This window comes from Camelus bactrianus, unplaced genomic scaffold (assembly GCF_048773025.1).
Source record: "Camelus bactrianus isolate YW-2024 breed Bactrian camel unplaced genomic scaffold, ASM4877302v1 HiC_scaffold_32, whole genome shotgun sequence".
In the NCBI taxonomy this organism is placed as follows: domain Eukaryota; kingdom Metazoa; phylum Chordata; class Mammalia; order Artiodactyla; family Camelidae; genus Camelus; species Camelus bactrianus.
This window is the reverse complement of record NW_027413947.1, coordinates 99,111-121,919: the sequence shown is the minus strand read 5'-3', so window position 1 is coordinate 121,919 and position 22,809 is coordinate 99,111.

Here is a 22,809-nt window from a genome sequence, read left to right as displayed (position 1 = left end):
CCCTTGGTGCTAGATGAACGAACGTGTCTCCACTTGCTCAGTTCTGAGAGATAAGTGTGTGTGAAAGCCGTCCTTCACCTAGCTTGTTGGGAACACAAAGTTTCTTTTCAGTTGCAAACTCCATTCCATACATATATAAGGGGAGGTACTAGCTTCAACTCTGTTTTACTGTGAAAACTGCAGGAACTTCAAACCGGCACTAGGAAACAGACTGAGAAAGCAGAGAAAAAGTGTCTCCTGCAACCCGTTCCCTTGGTGCTAGATGAACGAACGTGTCTCCACTTGCTCAGTTCTGAGAGATAAGTGTGTGTGAAAGCCGTCCTTCACATAGCTTGTTGGGAACACAAAGTTTCTTTTCAGTTGCAAACTCCATTCCATACATATATAAGGGAAGGTACTAGCTCCAACTCGGTTTTACAGTGAAAACTGCAGGAACTTCAAACCGGCACTTGGAAACAGACTGAGAAAGCAGAGAAAAAGTGTCTCCTGCAACCCGTTCCCTTGGTGCTAGATGAACGAACGTCTCTCCACTTGTTCAATTCTGAGAGATAAGTGTGTGTGAAAGCCGTCCTTCACCTAGATTGTTGGGAACACAAAGTTTCTTTTCAGTTGCAAACTCCATTCCATACATATATATGGGGAGGTACTAGCTCCAACTCGGTTTTACAGTGAAAACTGCAGGAACTTCAAACCGGCACTAGGAAACAGACTGAGAAAGCAGAGAAAAAGTGTCTCCTGCAACCCGTTCCCTTGGTGCTAGATGAACGAACGTCTCTCCACTTGCTCAGTTCTGAGAGATAAGTGTGTGTGAAAGCCGTCCTTCACCTAGCTTTTTGGGAACACAAAGTTTCTTTTCAGTTGCAAACTCCATTCCATACATATATATTTGGAGGTAGAAGCTCCAACTCGGTTTTACAGTGAAAACTGCAGGAACTTCAAACCGGCACTAGGAAACAGACTGAGAAAGCAGAGAAAAAGTGTCTCCTGCAACCCGTTCCCTTGGTGCTAGATGAACGAACGTCTCTCCACTTGCTCAGTTCTGAGAGATAAGTGTGTGTGAAAGCCGTCCTTCACCTAGCTTGTTGGGAACACAAAGTTTCTTTTCAGTTGCAAACTCCATTCCATACATATATATGGGGAGGTACTAGCTACAACTCGGTTTGACAGTGAAAACTGCGGGAACTTCAAACCGGCACTGTTAAACAGACTGAGAAAGCAGACAAAAAGTGTCTCCTGCACCCCGTTCCCTTGGTGCTAGATGAACGAACGTCTCTCCACTTGCTCAGTTCTGAGAGATAAGTGTGTGTGAAAGCCGTCCTTCACCTAGCTTGTTGGGAACACAAAGTTTCTTTTCAGTTGCAAACTCCATTCCATACATATATATGGGGAGGTACTAGCTCCAACTCGGTTTTACAGTGAAAACTGCAGGAACTTCAAACCGGCACTAGGAAACAGACTGAGAAAGCAGAGAAAAAGTGTCTCCTGCAACCCGTTCCCTTGGTGCTAGATGAACGAACGTGTCTCCACTTGCTCAGTTCTGAGAGATAAGTGTGTGTGAAAGCCGTCCTTCACCTAGCTTGTTGGGAACACAAAGTTTCTTTTCAGTTGCAAACTCCATTCCATACATATATAAGGGGAGGTACTAGCTTCAACTCTGTTTTACTGTGAAAACTGCAGGAAATTCAAACCGGCACTAGGAAACAGACTGAGAAAGCAGAGAAAAAGTGTCTCCTGCAACCCGTTCCCTTGGTGCTAGATGAACGAACGTGTCTCCACTTGCTCAGTTCTGAGAGATAAGTGTGTGTGAAAGCCGTCCTTCACATAGCTTGTTGGGAACACAAAGTTTCTTTTCAGTTGCAAACTCCATTCCATACATATATAAGGGAAGGTTCTAGCTCCAACTCGGTTTTACAGTGAAAACTGCAGGAACTTCAAACCGGCACTTGGAAACAGACTGAGAAAGCAGAGAAAAAGTGTCTCCTGCAACCCGTTCCCTTGGTGCTAGATGAACGAACGTCTCTCCACTTGTTCAATTCTGAGAGATAAGTGTGTGTGAAAGCCGTCCTTCACCTAGATTGTTGGGAACACAAAGTTTCTTTTCAGTTGCAAACTCCATTCCATACATATATATGGGGAGGTACTAGCTCCAACTCGGTTTTACAGTGAAAACTGCAGGAACTTCAAACCGGCACTAGGAAACAGACTGAGAAAGCAGAGAAAAAGTGTCTCCTGCAACCCGTTCCCTTGGTGCTAGATGAACGAACGTCTCTCCACTTGCTCAGTTCTGAGAGATAAGTGTGTGTGAAAGCCGTCCTTCACCTAGCTTTTTGGGAACACAAAGTTTCTTTTCAGTTGCAAACTCCATTCCATACATATATATTTGGAGGTAGAAGCTCCAACTCGGTTTTACAGTGAAAACTGCAGGAACTTCAAACCGGCACTAGGAAACAGACTGAGAAAGCAGAGAAAAAGTGTCTCCTGCAACCCGTTCCCTTGGTGCTAGATGAACGAACGTCTCTCCACTTGCTCAGTTCTGAGAGATAAGTGTGTGTGAAAGCCGTCCTTCACCTAGCTTGTTGGGAACACAAAGTTTCTTTTCAGTTGCAAACTCCATTCCATACATATATATGGGGAGGTACTAGCTCCAACTCGGTTTTACAGTGAAAACTGCAGGAACTTCAAACCGGCACTAGGAAACAGACTGAGAAAGCAGAGAAAAAGTGTCTCCTGCAACCCGTTCCCTTGGTGCTAGATGAACGAACGTCTCTCCACTTGCTCAGTTCTGAGAGATAAGTGTGTGTGAAAGCCGTCCTTCACCTAGCTTGTTGGGAACACAAAGTTTCTTTTCAGTTGCAAACTCCAATCCATACATATATATGGGGAGGTACTAGCTCCAACTCGGTTTTACAGTGAAAACTGCAGGAACTTCAAACCGGCACTAGGAAACAGACTGAGAAAGCAGAGAAAAAGTGTCTCCTGCAACCCGTTCCCTTGGTGCTAGATGAACGAACGTCTCTCCACTTGCTCAGTTCTGAGAGATAAGTGTGTGTGAAAGCCGTCCTTCACCTAACTGTTTGGGAACACAAAGTTTCTTTTCAGTTGCAAACTCCATTCCATACATATATATTTGGAGGTAGAAGCTCCAACTCGGTTTTACAGTGAAAACTGCAGGAACTTCAAACCGGCACTAGGAAACAGTCTGAGAAAGCAGAGAAAAAGTGCCTCCTGCAACCCGTTCCCTTGGTGCTAGATGAACGAACGTCTCTCCACTTGCTCAGTTCTGAGAGATAAGTGTGTGTGAAAGCCGTCCTTCACCTAGCTTGTTGTTAACACAAAGTTTCTTTTCAGTTGCAAACTCCATTCCATACATATATATGGGGAGGTACAAGCTCCAACTGGGTTTGACAGTGAAAACTGCAGGAACTTCAAACCGGCACTTGGAAACAGACTGAGAAAGCAGAGAAAAATTGTCTCCTGCAACCCGTTCCCTTGGTGCTAGATGAACGAACGTGTCTCCACTTGCTCAGTTCTGAGAGATAAGTGTGTGTGAAAGCCGTCCTTCACCTAGCTTGTTGGGAACACAAAGTTTCTTTTCAGTTGCAAACTCCATTCCATACATATATAAGGGGAGGTACTAGCTTCAACTCTGTTTTACTGTGAAAACTGCAGGAACTTCAAACCGGCACTAGGAAACAGACTGAGAAAGCAGAGAAAAAGTGTCTCCTGCAACCCGTTCCCTTGGTGCTAGATGAACGAACGTGTCTCCACTTGCTCAGTTCTGAGAGATAAGTGTGTGTGAAAGCCGTCCTTCACATAGCTTGTTGGGAACACAAAGTTTCTTTTCAGTTGCAAACTCCATTCCATACATATATAAGGGAAGGTACTAGCTCCAACTCGGTTTTACAGTGAAAACTGCAGGAACTTCAAACCGGCACTTGGAAACAGACTGAGAAAGCAGAGAAAAAGTGTCTCCTGCAACCCGTTCCCTTGGTGCTAGATGAACGAACGTCTCTCCACTTGTTCAATTCTGAGAGATAAGTGTGTGTGAAAGCCGTCCTTCACCTAGATTGTTGGGAACACAAAGTTTCTTTTCAGTTGCAAACTCCATTCCATACATATATATGGGGAGGTACTAGCTCCAACTCGGTTTTACAGTGAAAACTGCAGGAACTTCAAACCGGCACTAGGAAACAGACTGAGAAAGCAGAGAAAAAGTGTCTCCTGCAACCCGTTCCCTTGGTGCTAGATGAACGAACGTCTCTCCACTTGCTCAGTTCTGAGAGATAAGTGTGTGTGAAAGCCGTCCTTCACCTAGCTTTTTGGGAACACAAAGTTTCTTTTCAGTTGCAAACTCCATTCCATACATATATATTTGGAGGTAGAAGCTCCAACTCGGTTTTACAGTGAAAACTGCAGGAACTTCAAACCGGCACTAGGAAACAGACTGAGAAAGCAGAGAAAAAGTGTCTCCTGCAACCCGTTCCCTTGGTGCTAGATGAACGAACGTCTCTCCACTTGCTCAGTTCTGAGAGATAAGTGTGTGTGAAAGCCGTCCTTCACCTAGCTTGTTGGGAACACAAAGTTTCTTTTCAGTTGCAAACTCCATTCCATACATATATATGGGGAGGTACTAGCTACAACTCGGTTTGACAGTGAAAACTGCGGGAACTTCAAACCGGCACTGTTAAACAGACTGAGAAAGCAGACAAAAAGTGTCTCCTGCACCCCGTTCCCTTGGTGCTAGATGAACGAACGTCTCTCCACTTGCTCAGTTCTGAGAGATAAGTGTGTGTGAAAGCCGTCCTTCACCTAGCTTGTTGGGAACACAAAGTTTCTTTTCAGTTGCAAACTCCATTCCATACATATATATGGGGAGGTACTAGCTCCAACTCGGTTTTACAGTGAAAACTGCAGGAACTTCAAACCGGCACTAGGAAACAGACTGAGAAAGCAGAGAAAAAGTGTCTCCTGCAACCCGTTCCCTTGGTGCTAGATGAACGAACGTCTCTCCACTTGCTCAGTTCTGAGAGATAAGTGTGTGTGAAAGCCGTCCTTCACCTAGCTTGTTGGGAACACAAAGTTTCTTTTCAGTTGCAAACTCCAATCCATACATATATATGGGGAGGTACTAGCTCCAACTCGGTTTTACAGTGAAAACTGCAGGAACTTCAAACCGGCACTAGGAAACAGACTGAGAAAGCAGAGAAAAAGTGTCTCCTGCAACCCGTTCCCTTGGTGCTAGATGAACGAACGTCTCTCCACTTGCTCAGTTCTGAGAGATAAGTGTGTGTGAAAGCCGTCCTTCACCTAGCTTGTTGGGAACACAAAGTTTCTTTTCAGTTGCAAACTCCATTCCATACATATATATGGGGAGGTACTAGCTCCAACTCGGTTTTACAGTGAAAACTGCAGGAACTTCAAACCGGCACTAGGAAACAGACTGAGAAAGCAGAGAAAAAGTGTCTCCTGCAACCCGTTCCCTTGGTGCTAGATGAACGAACGTCTCTCCACTTGCTCAGTTCTGAGAGATAAGTGTGTGTGAAAGCCGTCCTTCACCTAGCTTGTTGGGAACACAAAGTTTCTTTTCAGTTGCAAACTCCATTCCATACATATATATGGGGAGGTACTAGCTCCAACTCGGTTTGACAGTGAAAACTGCAGGAACTTCAAACCGGCACTTGGAAACAGACTGAGAAAGCAGAAAAAAAGTGTCTCCTGCAACCCGTTCCCTTGGTGCTAGATGAACGAACGTCTCTCCACTTGCTCAGTTCTGAGAGATAAGTGTGTGTGAAAGCCGTCCTTCACCTAGCTTGTTGGGAACACAAAGTTTCTTTTCAGTTGCAAACTCCATTCCATACATATATATGGGGAGGTACTAGCTCCAACTCGGTTTGACAGTGAAAACTGCAGGAACTTCAAACCGGCACTAGGAAACAGACTGAGAAAGCAGAGAAAAAGTGTCTCCTGCAACCCGTTCCCTTGGTGCTAGATGAACGAACGTCTCTCCACTTGCTCAGTTCTGAGAGATAAGTGTGTGTGAAAGCCGTCCTTCACCTAGATTGTTGGGAACACAAAGTTTCTTTTCAGTTGCAAACTCCATTCCATACATATATATGGGGAGGTACTAGCTCCAACTCGGTTTTACAGTGAAAACTGCAGGAACTTCAAACCGGCACTAGGAAACAGACTGAGAAAGCAGAGAAAAAGTGTCTCCTGCAACCCGTTCCCTTGGTGCTAGATGAACGAACGTCTCTCCACTTGCTCAGTTCTGAGAGATAAGTGTGTGTGAAAGCCGTCCTTCACCTAGCTTGTTGGGAACACAAAGTTTCTTTTCAGTTGCAAACTCCATTCCATACATATATATGGGGAGGTACTAGCTCCAACTCGGTTTTACAGTGAAAACTGCAGGAACTTCAAACCGGCACTAGGAAACAGACTGAGAAAGCAGAGAAAAAGTGTCTCCTGCAACCCGTTCCCTTGGTGCTAGATGAACGAACGTCTCTCCACTTGCTCAGTTCTGAGAGATAAGTGTGTGTGAAAGCCGTCCTTCACCTAGCTTGTTGGGAACACAAAGTTTCTTTTCAGTTGCAAACTCCATTCCATACATATATATTGGGAGGTACTAGCTCCAACTCGGTTTTACAGTGAAAACTGCAGGAACTTCAAACCGGCACTAGGAAACAGACTGAGAAAGCAGAGAAAAAGTGTCTCCTGCAACCCGTTCCCTTGGTGCTAGATGAACGAACGTCTCTCCACTTGCTCAGTTCTGAGAGATAAGTGTGTGTGAAAGCCGTCCTTCACCTAGCTTGTTGGGAACACAAAGTTTCTTTTCAGTTGCAAACTCCATTCCATACATATATATTTGGAGGTAGAAGCTCCAACTCGGTTTTACAGTGAAAACTGCAGGAACTTCAAACCGGCACTAGGAAACAGACTGAGAAAGCAGAGAAAAAGTGTCTCCTGCAACCCGTTCCCTTGGTGCTAGATGAACGAACGTCTCTCCACTTGCTCAGTTCTGAGAGATAAGTGTGTGTGAAAGCCGTCCTTCACCTAGCTTGTTGGGAACACAAAGTTTCTTTTCAGTTGCAAACTCCATTCCATACATATATATGGGGAGGTACTAGCTCCAACTCGGTTTTACAGTGAAAACTGCAGGAACTTCAAACCGGCACTAGGAAACAGACTGAGAAAGCAGAGAAAAAGTGTCTCCTGCAACCCGTTCCCTTGGTGCTAGATGAACGAACGTCTCTCCACTTGCTCAGTTCTGAGAGATAAGTGTGTGTGAAAGCCGTCCTTCACCTAGCTTGTTGGGAACACAAAGTTTCTTTTCAGTTGCAAACTCCAATCCATACATATATATGGGGAGGTACTAGCTCCAACTCGGTTTTACAGTGAAAACTGCAGGAACTTCAAACCGGCACTAGGAAACAGACTGAGAAAGCAGAGAAAAAGTGTCTCCTGCAACCCGTTCCCTTGGTGCTAGATGAACGAACGTCTCTCCACTTGCTCAGTTCTGAGAGATAAGTGTGTGTGAAAGCCGTCCTTCACCTAACTGTTTGGGAACACAAAGTTTCTTTTCAGTTGCAAACTCCATTCCATACATATATATTTGGAGGTAGAAGCTCCAACTCGGTTTTACAGTGAAAACTGCAGGAACTTCAAACCGGCACTAGGAAACAGTCTGAGAAAGCAGAGAAAAAGTGCCTCCTGCAACCCGTTCCCTTGGTGCTAGATGAACGAACGTCTCTCCACTTGCTCAGTTCTGAGAGATAAGTGTGTGTGAAAGCCGTCCTTCACCTAGCTTGTTGTTAACACAAAGTTTCTTTTCAGTTGCAAACTCCATTCCATACATATATATGGGGAGGTACAAGCTCCAACTGGGTTTGACAGTGAAAACTGCAGGAACTTCAAACCGGCACTTGGAAACAGACTGAGAAAGCAGAGAAAAATTGTCTCCTGCAACCCGTTCCCTTGGTGCTAGATGAACGAACGTGTCTCCACTTGCTCAGTTCTGAGAGATAAGTGTGTGTGAAAGCCGTCCTTCACCTAGCTTGTTGGGAACACAAAGTTTCTTTTCAGTTGCAAACTCCATTCCATACATATATAAGGGGAGGTACTAGCTTCAACTCTGTTTTACTGTGAAAACTGCAGGAACTTCAAACCGGCACTAGGAAACAGACTGAGAAAGCAGAGAAAAAGTGTCTCCTGCAACCCGTTCCCTTGGTGCTAGATGAACGAACGTGTCTCCACTTGCTCAGTTCTGAGAGATAAGTGTGTGTGAAAGCCGTCCTTCACATAGCTTGTTGGGAACACAAAGTTTCTTTTCAGTTGCAAACTCCATTCCATACATATATAAGGGAAGGTACTAGCTCCAACTCGGTTTTACAGTGAAAACTGCAGGAACTTCAAACCGGCACTTGGAAACAGACTGAGAAAGCAGAGAAAAAGTGTCTCCTGCAACCCGTTCCCTTGGTGCTAGATGAACGAACGTCTCTCCACTTGTTCAATTCTGAGAGATAAGTGTGTGTGAAAGCCGTCCTTCACCTAGATTGTTGGGAACACAAAGTTTCTTTTCAGTTGCAAACTCCATTCCATACATATATATGGGGAGGTACTAGCTCCAACTCGGTTTTACAGTGAAAACTGCAGGAACTTCAAACCGGCACTAGGAAACAGACTGAGAAAGCAGAGAAAAAGTGTCTCCTGCAACCCGTTCCCTTGGTGCTAGATGAACGAACGTCTCTCCACTTGCTCAGTTCTGAGAGATAAGTGTGTGTGAAAGCCGTCCTTCACCTAGCTTTTTGGGAACACAAAGTTTCTTTTCAGTTGCAAACTCCATTCCATACATATATATTTGGAGGTAGAAGCTCCAACTCGGTTTTACAGTGAAAACTGCAGGAACTTCAAACCGGCACTAGGAAACAGACTGAGAAAGCAGAGAAAAAGTGTCTCCTGCAACCCGTTCCCTTGGTGCTAGATGAACGAACGTCTCTCCACTTGCTCAGTTCTGAGAGATAAGTGTGTGTGAAAGCCGTCCTTCACCTAGCTTGTTGGGAACACAAAGTTTCTTTTCAGTTGCAAACTCCATTCCATACATATATATGGGGAGGTACTAGCTACAACTCGGTTTGACAGTGAAAACTGCGGGAACTTCAAACCGGCACTGTTAAACAGACTGAGAAAGCAGACAAAAAGTGTCTCCTGCACCCCGTTCCCTTGGTGCTAGATGAACGAACGTCTCTCCACTTGCTCAGTTCTGAGAGATAAGTGTGTGTGAAAGCCGTCCTTCACCTAGCTTGTTGGGAACACAAAGTTTCTTTTCAGTTGCAAACTCCATTCCATATATATATATGGGGAGGTACTAGCTCCAACTCGGTTTTACAGTGAAAACTGCAGGAACTTCAAACCGGCACTAGGAAACAGACTGAGAAAGCAGAGAAAAAGTGTCTCCTGCAACCCGTTCCCTTGGTGCTAGATGAACGAACGTCTCTCCACTTGCTCAGTTCTGAGAGATAAGTGTGTGTGAAAGCCGTCCTTCACCTAGCTTGTTGGGAACACAAAGTTTCTTTTCAGTTGCAAACTCCAATCCATACATATATATGGGGAGGTACTAGCTCCAACTCGGTTTTACAGTGAAAACTGCAGGAACTTCAAACCGGCACTAGGAAACAGACTGAGAAAGCAGAGAAAAAGTGTCTCCTGCAACCCGTTCCCTTGGTGCTAGATGAACGAACGTCTCTCCACTTGCTCAGTTCTGAGAGATAAGTGTGTGTGAAAGCCGTCCTTCACCTAGCTTGTTGGGAACACAAAGTTTCTTTTCAGTTGCAAACTCCATTCCATACATATATATGGGGAGGTACTAGCTCCAACTCGGTTTTACAGTGAAAACTGCAGGAACTTCAAACCGGCACTAGGAAACAGACTGAGAAAGCAGAGAAAAAGTGTCTCCTGCAACCCGTTCCCTTGGTGCTAGATGAACGAACGTCTCTCCACTTGCTCAGTTCTGAGAGATAAGTGTGTGTGAAAGCCGTCCTTCACCTAGCTTGTTGGGAACACAAAGTTTCTTTTCAGTTGCAAACTCCATTCCATACATATATATGGGGAGGTACTAGCTCCAACTCGGTTTGACAGTGAAAACTGCAGGAACTTCAAACCGGCACTTGGAAACAGACTGAGAAAGCAGAAAAAAAGTGTCTCCTGCAACCCGTTCCCTTGGTGCTAGATGAACGAACGTCTCTCCACTTGCTCAGTTCTGAGAGATAAGTGTGTGTGAAAGCCGTCCTTCACCTAGCTTGTTGGGAACACAAAGTTTCTTTTCAGTTGCAAACTCCATTCCATACATATATATGGGGAGGTACTAGCTCCAACTCGGTTTTACAGTGAAAACTGCAGGAACTTCAAACCGGCACTAGGAAACAGACTGAGAAAGCAGAGAAAAAGTGTCTCCTGCAACCCGTTCCCTTGGTGCTAGATGAACGAACGTCTCTCCACTTGCTCAGTTCTGAGAGATAAGTGTGTGTGAAAGCCGTCCTTCACCTAGATTGTTGGGAACACAAAGTTTCTTTTCAGTTGCAAACTCCATTCCATACATATATATGGGGAGGTACTAGCTCCAACTCGGTTTTACAGTGAAAACTGCAGGAACTTCAAACCGGCACTAGGAAACAGACTGAGAAAGCAGAGAAAAAGTGTCTCCTGCAACCCGTTCCCTTGGTGCTAGATGAACGAACGTCTCTCCACTTGCTCAGTTCTGAGAGATAAGTGTGTGTGAAAGCCGTCCTTCACCTAGCTTGTTGGGAACACAAAGTTTCTTTTCAGTTGCAAACTCCATTCCATACATATATATGGGGAGGTACTAGCTCCAACTCGGTTTTACAGTGAAAACTGCAGGAACTTCAAACCGGCACTAGGAAACAGACTGAGAAAGCAGAGAAAAAGTGTCTCCTGCAACCCGTTCCCTTGGTGCTAGATGAACGAACGTCTCTCCACTTGCTCAGTTCTGAGAGATAAGTGTGTGTGAAAGCCGTCCTTCACCTAGCTTGTTGGGAACACAAAGTTTCTTTTCAGTTGCAAACTCCATTCCATACATATATATTGGGAGGTACTAGCTCCAACTCGGTTTTACAGTGAAAACTGCAGGAACTTCAAACCGGCACTAGGAAACAGACTGAGAAAGCAGAGAAAAAGTGTCTCCTGCAACCCGTTCCCTTGGTGCTAGATGAACGAACGTCTCTCCACTTGCTCAGTTCTGAGAGATAAGTGTGTGTGAAAGCCGTCCTTCACCTAGCTTGTTGGGAACACAAAGTTTCTTTTCAGTTGCAAACTCCATTCCATACATATATATTTGGAGGTAGAAGCTCCAACTCGGTTTTACAGTGAAAACTGCAGGAACTTCAAACCGGCACTAGGAAACAGACTGAGAAAGCAGAGAAAAAGTGTCTCCTGCAACCCGTTCCCTTGGTGCTAGATGAACGAACGTCTCTCCACTTGCTCAGTTCTGAGAGATAAGTGTGTGTGAAAGCCGTCCTTCACCTAGATTGTTGGGAACACAAAGTTTCTTTTCAGTTGCAAACTCCATTCCATACATATATATGGGGAGGTACTAGCTCCAACTCGGTTTTACAGTGAAAACTGCAGGAACTTCAAACCGGCACTAGGAAACAGACTGAGAAAGCAGAGAAAAAGTGTCTCCTGCAACCCGTTCCCTTGGTGCTAGATGAACGACCGTCTCTCCACTTGCTCAGTTCTGAGAGATAAGTGTGTGTGAAAGCCGTCCTTCACCTAGCTTGTTGGGAACACAAAGTTTCTTTTCAGTTGCAAACTCCATTCCATACATATATATGGGGAGGTACTAGCTCCAACTCGGTTTGACAGTGAAAACTGCAGGAACTTCAAACCGGCACTAGGAAACAGACTGAGAAAGCAGAGAAAAAGTGTCTCCTGCAACCCGTTCCCTTGGTGCTAGATGAACGAACGTCTCTCCACTTGCTCAGTTCTGAGAGATAAGTGTGTGTGAAAGCCGTCCTTCACTTAACTGTTTGGGAACACAAAGTTTCTTTTCAGTTGCAAACTCCATTCCATACATATATATTTGGAGGTAGAAGCTCCAACTCGGTTTTACAGTGAAAACTGCAGGAAGTTCAAACCGGCACTAGGAAACAGTCTGAGACAGCAGAGAAAAAGTGCCTCCTGCAACCCGTTCCCTTGGTGCTAGATGAACGAACGTCTCTCCACTTGCTCAGTTCTGAGAGATAAGTGTGTGTGAAAGCCGTCCTTCACCTAGCTTGTTGTTAACACAAAGTTTCTTTTCAGTTGCAAACTCCATTCCATACATATATATGGGGAGGTACAAGCTCCAACTCGGTTTGACAGTGAAAACTGCAGGAACTTCAAACCGGCACTAGGAAACAGACTGAGAAAGCAGAGAAAAAGTGTCTCCTGCAACCCGTTCTCTTGGTGCTAGAAGAACGAACGTCTCTCCACTTGCTCAGTTCTGAGAGATAAGTGTGTGTGAAAGCCGTCCTTCACCTAGCTTGTTGGGAACACAAAGTTTCTTTTCAGTTGCAAACTCCATTCCATACATATATAAGGGGAGGTACTAGCTTCAACTCTGTTTTACTGCGAAAACTGCAGGAACTTCAAACCGGCACTAGGAAACAGACTGAGAAAGCAGAGAAAAAGTGTCTCCTGCAACCCGTTCCCTTGGTGCTAGATGAACGAACGTGTCTCCACTTGCTCAGTTCTGAGAGATAAGTGTGTGTGAAAGCCGTCCTTCACCTAGCTTGTTGGGAACACAAAGTTTCTTTTCAGTTGCAAACTCCATTCCATACATATATAAGGGAAGGTACTAGCTCCAACTCGGTTTTACAGTGAAAACTGCAGGAACTTCAAACCGGCACTTGGAAACAGACTGAGAAAGCAGAGAAAAAGTGTCTCCTGCAACCCGTTCCCTTGGTGCTACATGAACGAACGTCTCTCCACTTGTTCAATTCTGAGAGATAAGTGTGTGTGAAAGCCGTCCTTCACCTAGCTTGTTGGGAACACAAAGTTTCTTTTCAGTTGCAAACTCCATTCCATACATATATATGGGGAGGTACTAGCTCCAACTCGGTTTTACAGTGAAAACTGCAGGAACTTCAAACCGGCACTAGGAAACAGACTGAGAAAGCAGAGAAAAAGTGTCTCCTGCAACCCGTTCCCTTGGTGCTAGATGAACGAACGTCTCTCCACTTGCTCAGTTCTGAGAGATAAGTGTGTGTGAAAGCCGTCCTTCACCTAGCTTTTTGGGAACACAAAGTTTCTTTTCAGTTGCAAACTCCATTCCATACATATATATTTGGAGGTAGAAGCTCCAACTCGGTTTTACAGTGAAAACTGCAGGAACTTCAAACCGGCACTAGGAAACAGACTGAGAAAGCAGAGAAAAAGTGTCTCCTGCAACCCGTTCCCTTGGTGCTAGATGAACGAACGTCTCTCCACTTGCTCAGTTCTGAGAGATAAGTGTGTGTGAAAGCCGTCCTTCACCTAGCTTGTTGGGAACACAAAGTTTCTTTTCAGTTGCAAACTCCATTCCATACATATATATGGGGAGGTACAAGCTACAACTCGGTTTGACAGTGAAAACTGCGGGAACTTCAAACCGGCACTGTTAAACAGACTGAGAAAGCAGAGAAAAAGTGTCTCCTGCACCCCGTTCCCTTGGTGCTAGATGAACGAACGTCTCTCCACTTGCTCAGTTCTGAGAGATAAGTGTGTGTGAAAGCCGTCCTTCACCTAGCTTGTTGGGAACACAAAGTTTCTTTCCAGTTGCAAACTCCATTCCATACATATATATGGGGAGGTACTAGCTCCAACTCGGTTTTACAGTGAAAACTGCAGGAACTTCAAACCGGCACTAGGAAACAGACTGAGAAAGCAGAGAAAAAGTGTCTCCTGCAACCCGTTCCCTTGGTGCTAGATGAACGAACGTCTCTCCACTTGCTCAGTTCTGAGAGATAAGTGTGTGTGAAAGCCGTCCTTCACCTAGCTTGTTGGGAACACAAAGTTTCTTTTCAGTTGCAAACTCCATTCCATACATATATAAGGGGAGGTACTAGCTTCAACTCTGTTTTACTGTGAAAACTGCAGGAACTTCAAACCGGCACTAGGAAACAGACTGAGAAAGCAGAGAAAAAGTGTCTCCTGCAACCCGTTCCCTTGGTGCTAGATGAACGAACGTGTCTCCACTTGCTCAGTTCTGAGATATAAGTGTGTGTGAAAGCCGTCCTTCACCTAGCTTGTTGGGAACACAAAGTTTCTTTTCAGTTGCAAACTCCATTCCATACATATATAAGGGAAGGTACTAGCTCCAACTCGGTTTTACAGTGAAAACTGCAGGAACTTCAAACCGGCACTTGGAAACAGACTGAGAAAGCAGAGAAAAAGTGTCTCCTGCAACCCGTTCCCTTGGTGCTAGATGAACGAACGTCTCTCCACTTGTTCAATTCTGAGAGATAAGTGTGTGTGAAAGCCGTCCTTCACCTAGCTTGTTGGGAACACAAAGTTTCTTTTCAGTTGCAAACTCCATTCCATACATATATATGGGGAGGTACTAGCTCCAACTCGGTTTTACAGTGAAAACTGCAGGAACTTCAAACCGGCACTAGGAAACAGACTGAGAAAGCAGAGAAAAAGTGTCTCCTGCAACCCGTTCCCTTGGTGCTAGATGAACGAACGTCTCTCCACTTGCTCAGTTCTGAGAGATAAGTGTGTGTGAAAGCCGTCCTTCACCTAGCTTTTTGGGAACACAAAGTTTCTTTTCATTTGCAAACTCCATTCCATACATATATATTTGGAGGTAGAAGCTCCAACTCGGTTTTACAGTGAAAACTGCAGGAACTTCAAACCGGCACTAGGAAACAGACTGAGAAAGCAGAGAAAAAGTGTCTCCTGCAACCCGTTCCCTTGGTGCTAGATGAACGAACGTCTCTCCACTTGCTCAGTTCTGAGAGATAAGTGTGTGTGAAAGCCGTCCTTCACCTAGCTTTTTGGGAACACAAAGTTTCTTTTCAGTTGCAAACTCCATTCCATTCATATATATTTGGAGGTAGAAGCTCCAACTCGGTTTTACAGTGAAAACTGCAGGAACTTCAAACCGGCACTAGGAAACAGACTGAGAAAGCAGAGAAAAAGTGTCTCCTGCACCCCGTTCCTTTGGTGCTAGATGAACGAACGTCTCTCCACTTGCTCAGTTCTGAGAGATAAGTGTGTGTGAAAGCCGTCCTTCACCTAGCTTGTTGGGAACACAAAGTTTCTTTTCAGTTGCAAACTCCATTCCATACATATATATGGGGAGGTACTAGCTCCAACTCGGTTTTACAGTGAAAACTGCAGGAACTTCAAACCGGCACTAGGAAACAGACTGAGAAAGCAGAGAAAAAGTGTCTCCTGCAACCCGTTCCCTTGGTGCTAGATGAACGAACGTCTCTCCACTTGCTCAGTTCTGAGAGATAAGTGTGTGTGAAAGCCGTCCTTCACCTAGCTTGTTGGGAACACAAAGTTTCTTTTCAGTTGCAAACTCCATTCCATACATATATATGGGGAGGTACTAGCTCCAACTCGGTTTGACAGTGAAAACTGCAGGAACTTCAAACCGGCACTAGGAAACAGACTGAGAAAGCAGAGAAAAAGTGTCTCCTGCAACCCGTTCCCTTGGTTCTACATGAACGAACGTCTCTCCACTTGCTCGGTTCTGAGAGATAAGTGTGTGTGAAAGCCGTCCTTCACCTAGCTTTTTGGGAACACAAAGTTTCTTTTCAGTTGCAAACTCCATTCCATACATATATATTTGGAGGTAGAAGCTCCAACTCGGTTTTACAGTGAATACTGCAGGAACTTCAAACCGGCACTAGGAAATTGACTGAGAAAGCAGAGAAAAAGTGTCTCCTGCAACCCGTTCCCTTGGTGCTAGATGAACGAACGTCTCTCCACTTGCTCAGTTCTGAGAGATAAGTGTGTGTGAAAGCCGTCCTTCTCCTACCTTGTTGGGAACACAAAGTTTCTTTTCAGTTGCAAACTCCATTCCATACATATATATGGGGAGGTACTAGCTCCAACTCGGTTTTACAGTGAAAACTGCAGGAACTTCAAACCGGCACTAGGAAACAGACTGAGAAAGCAGAGAAAAAGTGTCTCCTGCAACCCGTTCCCTTGGTGCTAGATGAACGAACGTCTCTCCACTTGCTCAGTTCTGAGAGATAAGTGTGTGTGAAAGCCGTCCTTCACCTAGCTTGTTGGGAACACAAAGTTTCTTTTCAGTTGCAAACTCCATTCCATACATATATATTTGGAGGTAGAAGCTCCAACTCGGTTTTACAGTGAAAACTGCAGGAACTTCAAACCGGCACTAGGAAACAGTCTGAGAAAGCAGAGAAAAAGTGCGTCCTGCAACCCGTTCCCTTGGTGCTAGATGAACGAACGTCTCTCCACTTGCTCAGTTCTGAGAGATAAGTGTGTGTGAAAGCCGTACTTCACCTAGCTTGTTGGGAACACAAAGTTTCTTTTCAGTTGAAAACTCCATTCCATACATATATATGGGGAGGTACAAGCTCCAACTCGGTTTTACAGTGAAAACTGCAGGAACTTCAAACCGGCACTAGGAAACAGACTGAGAAAGCAGAGAAAAAGTGTCTCCTGCAACCCGTTCCCTTGGTGCTAGATGAACGAACGTCTCTCCACTTGCTCAGTTCTGAGAGATAAGTGTGTGTGAAAGCCGTCCTTCACCTAGCTTGTTGGGAACACAAAGTTTCTTTTCAGTTGCAAACTCCATTCCATACATATATATGGGGAGGTACTAGCTCCAACTCGGTTTTACAGTGAAAACTGCAGGAACTTCAAACCGGCACTAGGAAACAGACTGAGAAAGCAGAGAAAAAGTGTCTCCTGCAACCCGTTCCCTTGGTGCTAGATGAACGAACGTCTCTCCACTTGCTCAGTTCTGAGAGATAAGTGTGTGTGAAAGCCGTCCTTCACCTAGCTTTTTGGGAACACAAAGTTTCTTTTCAGTTGCAAACTCCATTCCATACATATATATTTGGAGGTAGAAGCTCCAACTCGGTTTTACAGTGAAAACTGCAGGAACTTCAAACCGGCACTAGGAAACAGTCTGATAAAGCAGAGAAAAAGTGTCTCCTGCAACCCGTTCCCTTGGTGCTAGATGAACGAACGTCTCTCCACTTGCTCAGTTCTGAGAGATAAGTGTGTGTGAAAGCCGTCCTTCACCTAGCTTGTTGGGAACACAAAGTTTCTTTTCAGTTGCAAACTCCATTCCATACATATATATGGGGAGGTACAAGCTCCAACTCGGTTTTACAGTGAAAACTGCAGGAACTTCAAACCGGCACTAGGAAACAGACTGAGAAAGCAGCAAAAAAGTGTCTCCTGCAACCCGTTCCCTTGGTGCTAGATGAACGAACGTCTCTCCACTTGCTCAGTTCTGAGAGATAAGTGTGTGTGAAAGCCGTCCTTCACCTAGCTTGTTGGGAACACAAAGTTTCTTTTCAGTTGCAAACTCCATTCCATACATATATATGGGGAGGTACTAGCTCCAACTCGGTTTTACAGTGAAAACTGCAGGAACTTCAAACCGGCACTAGGAAACAGACTGAGAAAGCAGAGAAAAAGTGTCTCCTGCAACCCGTTCCCTTGGTGCTAGATGAACGAACGTCTCTCCACTTGCTCAGTTCTGAGAGATAAGTGTGTGTGAAAGCCGTCCTTCACCTAGCTTGTTGGGAACACAAAGTTTCTTTTCAGTTGCAAACTCCATTCCATACATATATATGGGGAGGTACAAGCTCCAACTCGGTTTTACAGTGAAAACTGCAGGAACTTCAAACCGGCACTAGGAAACAGACTGAGAAAGCAGAGAAAAAGTGTCTCCTGCAACCCGTTCCCTTGGTGCTAGATGAACGAACGTCTCTCCACTTGCTCAGTTCTGAGAGATAAGTGTGTGTGAAAGCCGTCCTTCACCTAGCTTGTTGTTAACACAAAGTTTCTTTTCAGTTGCAAACTCCATTCCATACATATATATGGGGAGGTACTAGCTCCAACTCGGTTTTACAGTGAAAACTGCAGGAACTTCAAACCGGCACTAGGAAACAGACTGAGAAAGCAGAGAAAAAGTGTCTCCTGCAACCCGTTCCCTTGGTGCTAGATGAACGAACGTCTCTCCACTTGCTCAGTTCTGAGAGATAAGTGTGTGTGAAAGCCGTCCTTCACCTAGCTTGTTGGGAACACAAAGTTTCTTTTCAGTTGCAAACTCCGTTCCATACATATATATGGGGAGGTACTAGCTCCAACTCGGTTTTACAGTGAAAACTGCAGGAACTTCAAACCGGCACTAGGAAACAGACTGAGAAAGCAGAGAAAAAGTGTCTCCTGCAACCCGTTCCCTTGGTGCTAGATGAACGAACGTCTCTCCACTTGCTCAGTTCTGAGAGATAAGTGTGTGTGAAAGCCGTCCTTCACCTAGCTTTTTGGGAACACAAAGTTTCTTTTCAGTTGCAAACTCCATTCCATACATATATATTTGGAGGTAGAAGCTCCAACTCGGTTTTACAGTGAAAACTGCAGGAACTTCAAACCGGCACTAGGAAACAGTCTGATAAAGCAGAGAAAAAGTGTCTCCTGCAACCCGTTCCCTTGGTGCTAGATGAACGAACGTCTCTCCACTTGCTCAGTTCTGAGAGATAAGTGTGTGTGAAAGCCGTCCTTCACCTAGCTTGTTGGGAACACAAAGTTTCTTTTCAGTTGCAAACTCCATTCCATACATATATATGGGGAGGTACAAGCTCCAACTCGGTTTTACAGTGAAAACTGCAGGAACTTCAAACCGGCACTAGGAAACAGACTGAGAAAGCAGCAAAAAAGTGTCTCCTGCAACCCGTTCCCTTGGTGCTAGATGAACGAACGTCTCTCCACTTGCTCAGTTCTGAGAGATAAGTGTGTGTGAAAGCCGTCCTTCACCTAGCTTGTTGGGAACACAAAGTTTCTTTTCAGTTGCAAACTCCATTCCATACATATATATGGGGAGGTACTAGCTCCAACTCGGTTTTACAGTGAAAACTGCAGGAACTTCAAACCGGCACTAGGAAACAGACTGAGAAAGCAGAGAAAAAGTGTCTCCTGCAACCCGTTCCCTTGGTGCTAGATGAACGAACGTCTCTCCACTTGCTCAGTTCTGAGAGATAAGTGTGTGTGAAAGCCGTCCTTCACCTAGCTTGTTGGGAACACAAAGTTTCTTTTCAGTTGCAAACTCCATTCCATACATATATATGGGGAGGTACAAGCTCCAACTCGGTTTTACAGTGAAAACTGCAGGAACTTCAAACCGGCACTAGGAAACAGACTGAGAAAGCAGAGAAAAAGTGTCTCCTGCAACCCGTTCCCTTGGTGCTAGATGAACGAACGTCTCTCCACTTGCTCAGTTCTGAGAGATAAGTGTGTGTGAAAGCCGTCCTTCACCTAGCTTGTTGGGAACACAAAGTTTCTTTTCAGTTGCAAACTCCATTCCATACATATATATGGGGAGGTACTAGCTCCAACTCGGTTTTACAGTGAAAACTGCAGGAACTTCAAACCGGCACTAGGAAACAGACTGAGAAAGCAGAGAAAAAGTGTCTCCTGCAACCCGTTCCCTTGGTGCTAGATGAACGAACGTCTCTCCACTTGCTCAGTTCTGAGAGATAAGTGTGTGTGAAAGCCGTCCTTCACCTAGCTTGTTGGGAACACAAAGTTTCTTTTCAGTTGCAAACTCCATTCCATACATATATATGGGGAGGTACTAGCTCCAACTCGGTTTTACAGTGAAAACTGCAGGAACTTCAAACCGGCACTAGGAAACAGACTGAGAAAGCAGAGAAAAAGTGTCTCCTGCAACCCGTTCCCTTGGTGCTAGATGAACGAACGTCTCTCCACTTGCTAAGTTCTGAGAGATAAGTGTGTGTGAAAGCCGTCCTTCACCTAGCTTGTTGGGAACACAAAGTTTCTTTTCAGTTGCAAACTCCATTCCATACATATATATGGGGAGGTACTAGCTCCAACTCGGTTTGACAGTGAAAACTGCAGGAACTTCAAACCGGCACTAGGAAACAGACTGAGAAAGCAGAGAAAAAGTGTCTCCTGCAACCCGTTCCCTTGGTGCTAGATGAACGAACGTCTATCCACTTGCTCAGTTCTGAGAGATAAGTGTGTGTGAAAGCCGTCCTTCACCTACCTTGTTGGGAACACAAAGTTTCTTTTCAGTTGCAAACTCCATTCCATACATATATATGGGGAGGTACAAGCTCCAACTCGGTTTTACAGTGAAAACTGCAGGAACTTCAAACCGGCACTAGGAAACAGACTGAGAAAGCAGAGAAAAAGTGTCTCCTGCAACCCGTTCCCTTGGTGCTAGATGAACGAAAGTCTCTCCACTTGCTCAGTTCTGAGAGATAAGTGTGTGTGAAAGCCGTCCTTCACCTAGCTTGTTGGGAACACAAAGTTTCTTTTCAGTTGCAAACTCCATTCCATACATATATATGGGGAGGTACAAGCTCCAACTCGGTTTTACAGTGAAAACTGCAGGAACTTCAAACCGGCACTAGGAAACAGACTGAGAAAGCAGAGAAAAAGTGTCTCCTGCAACCCGTTCCCTTGGTGCTAGATGAACGAACGTCTCTCCACTTGCTCAGTTCTGAGAGATAAGTGTGTGTGAAAGCCGTCCTTCACCTAGCTTGTTGGGAACACAAAGTTTCTTTTCAGTTGCAAACTCCATTCCATACATATATATGGGGAGGTACTAGCTCCAACTCGGTTTTACAGTGAAAACTGCAGGAACTTCAAACCGGCACTAGGAAACAGTCTGAGAATGCAGAGAAAAAGTGCCTCCTGCAACCCGTTCCCTTGGTGCTAGATGAACGAAAGTCTCTCCACTTGCTCAGTTCTGAGAGATAAGTGTGTGTGAAAGCCGTCCTTCACCTAGCTTGTTGGGAACACAAAGTTTCTTTTCAGTTGCAAACTCCATTCCATACATATATATGGGGAGGTACAAGCTCCAACTCGGTTTTACAGTGAAAACTGCAGGAACTTCAAACCGGCACTAGGAAACAGACTGAGAATGCAGAGAAAAAGTGTCTCCTGCAACCCGATCCCTTGGTGCTAGATGAACGAACGTCTCTCCACTTGCTCAGTTCTGAGAGATAAGTGTGTGTGAAAGCCGTCCTTCACCTAGCTTGTTGGGAACACAAAGTTTCTTTTCAGTTGCAAACCCCATTCCATACATATATATGGGGAGGTACAAGCTCCAACTCGGTTTGACAGTGAAAACTGCAGGAACTTCAAACCGGCACTAGGAAACAGACTGAGAAAGCAGAGAAAAAGTGTCTCCTGCAACCCGTTCCCTTGGTGCTAGATGAACGAACGTCTCTCCACTTGCTCATTTCTGAGAGATAAGTGTGTGTGAAAGCCGTGCTTCACCTAGCTTGTTGGGAACACAAAGTTTCTTTTCAGTTGCAAACTCCATTCCATACATATATATGGGGAGGTACAAGCTCCAACTCGGTTTTACAGTGAAAACTGCAGGAACTTCAAACCGGCACTAGGAAACAGACTGAGAAAGCAGAGAAAAAGTGTCTCCTGCAACCCGTTCCCTTGGTGCTAGATGAACGAACGTCTCTCCACTTGCTCAGTTCTGAGAGATAAGTGTGTGTGAAAGCCGTCCTTCACCTAGCTTGTTGGGAACACAAAGTTTCTTTTCAGTTGCAAACTCCATTCCATACATATATATGGGGAGGTACTAGCTCCAAATCGGTTTGACAGTGAAAACTGCAGGAACTTCAAACCGGCACTAGGAAACAGACTGAGAAAGCAGAGAAAAAGTGTCTCCTGCAACCCGTTCCCTTGGTGCTAGATGAACGAACCTCTCTCCACTTGCTCAGTTCTGAGAGATAAGTGTGTGTGAAAGCCGTCCTTCACCTAGCTTGTTGGGAACACAAAGTTTCTTTTCAGTTGCAAACTCCATTCCATACATATATATGGGGAAGTACAAGCTCCAACTCGGTTTTACAGTGAAAACTGCAGGAACTTCAAACCGGCACTAGGAAACAGACTGAGAAAGCAGAGAAAAAGTGTCTCCTGCAACCCGTTCCCTTGGTGCTAGATGAACGAACGTCTCTCCATTGCTCAGTTCTGAGAGATAAGTGTGTGTGAAAGCCGTCCTTCACCTAGCTTGTTGGGAACACAAAGTTTCTTTTCAGTTGCAAACTCCATTCCATACATATATATGGGGAGGTACTAGCTCCAACTCGGTTTTACAGTGAAAACTGCAGGAAATTCAAACCGGCACTAGGAAACAGACTGAGAAAGCAGAGAAAAAGTGTCTCCTGCAACCCGTTCCCTTGGTGCTAGATGAACGAACGTCTCTCCACTTGCTCAGTTCTGAGAGATAAGTGTGTGTGAAAGCCGTCCTTCACCTAGCTTGTTGGGAACACAAAGTTTCTTTTCAGTTGCAAACTCCATTCCATACATATATATGGGGAGGTACTAGCTCCAACTCGGTTTTACAGTGAAAACTGCAGGAACTTCAAACCGGCACTAGGAAACAGACTGAGAAAGCAGAGAAAAAGTGTCTCCTTCAACCCGTTCCCTTGGTGCTAGATGAACGAACCTCTCTCCACTTGCTCAGTTCTGAGAGATAAGTGTGTGTGAAAGCCGTCCTTCACCTAGCTTGTTGGGAACACAAAGTTTCTTTTCAGTTGCAAACTCCATTCCATACATATATATGGGGAGGTACTA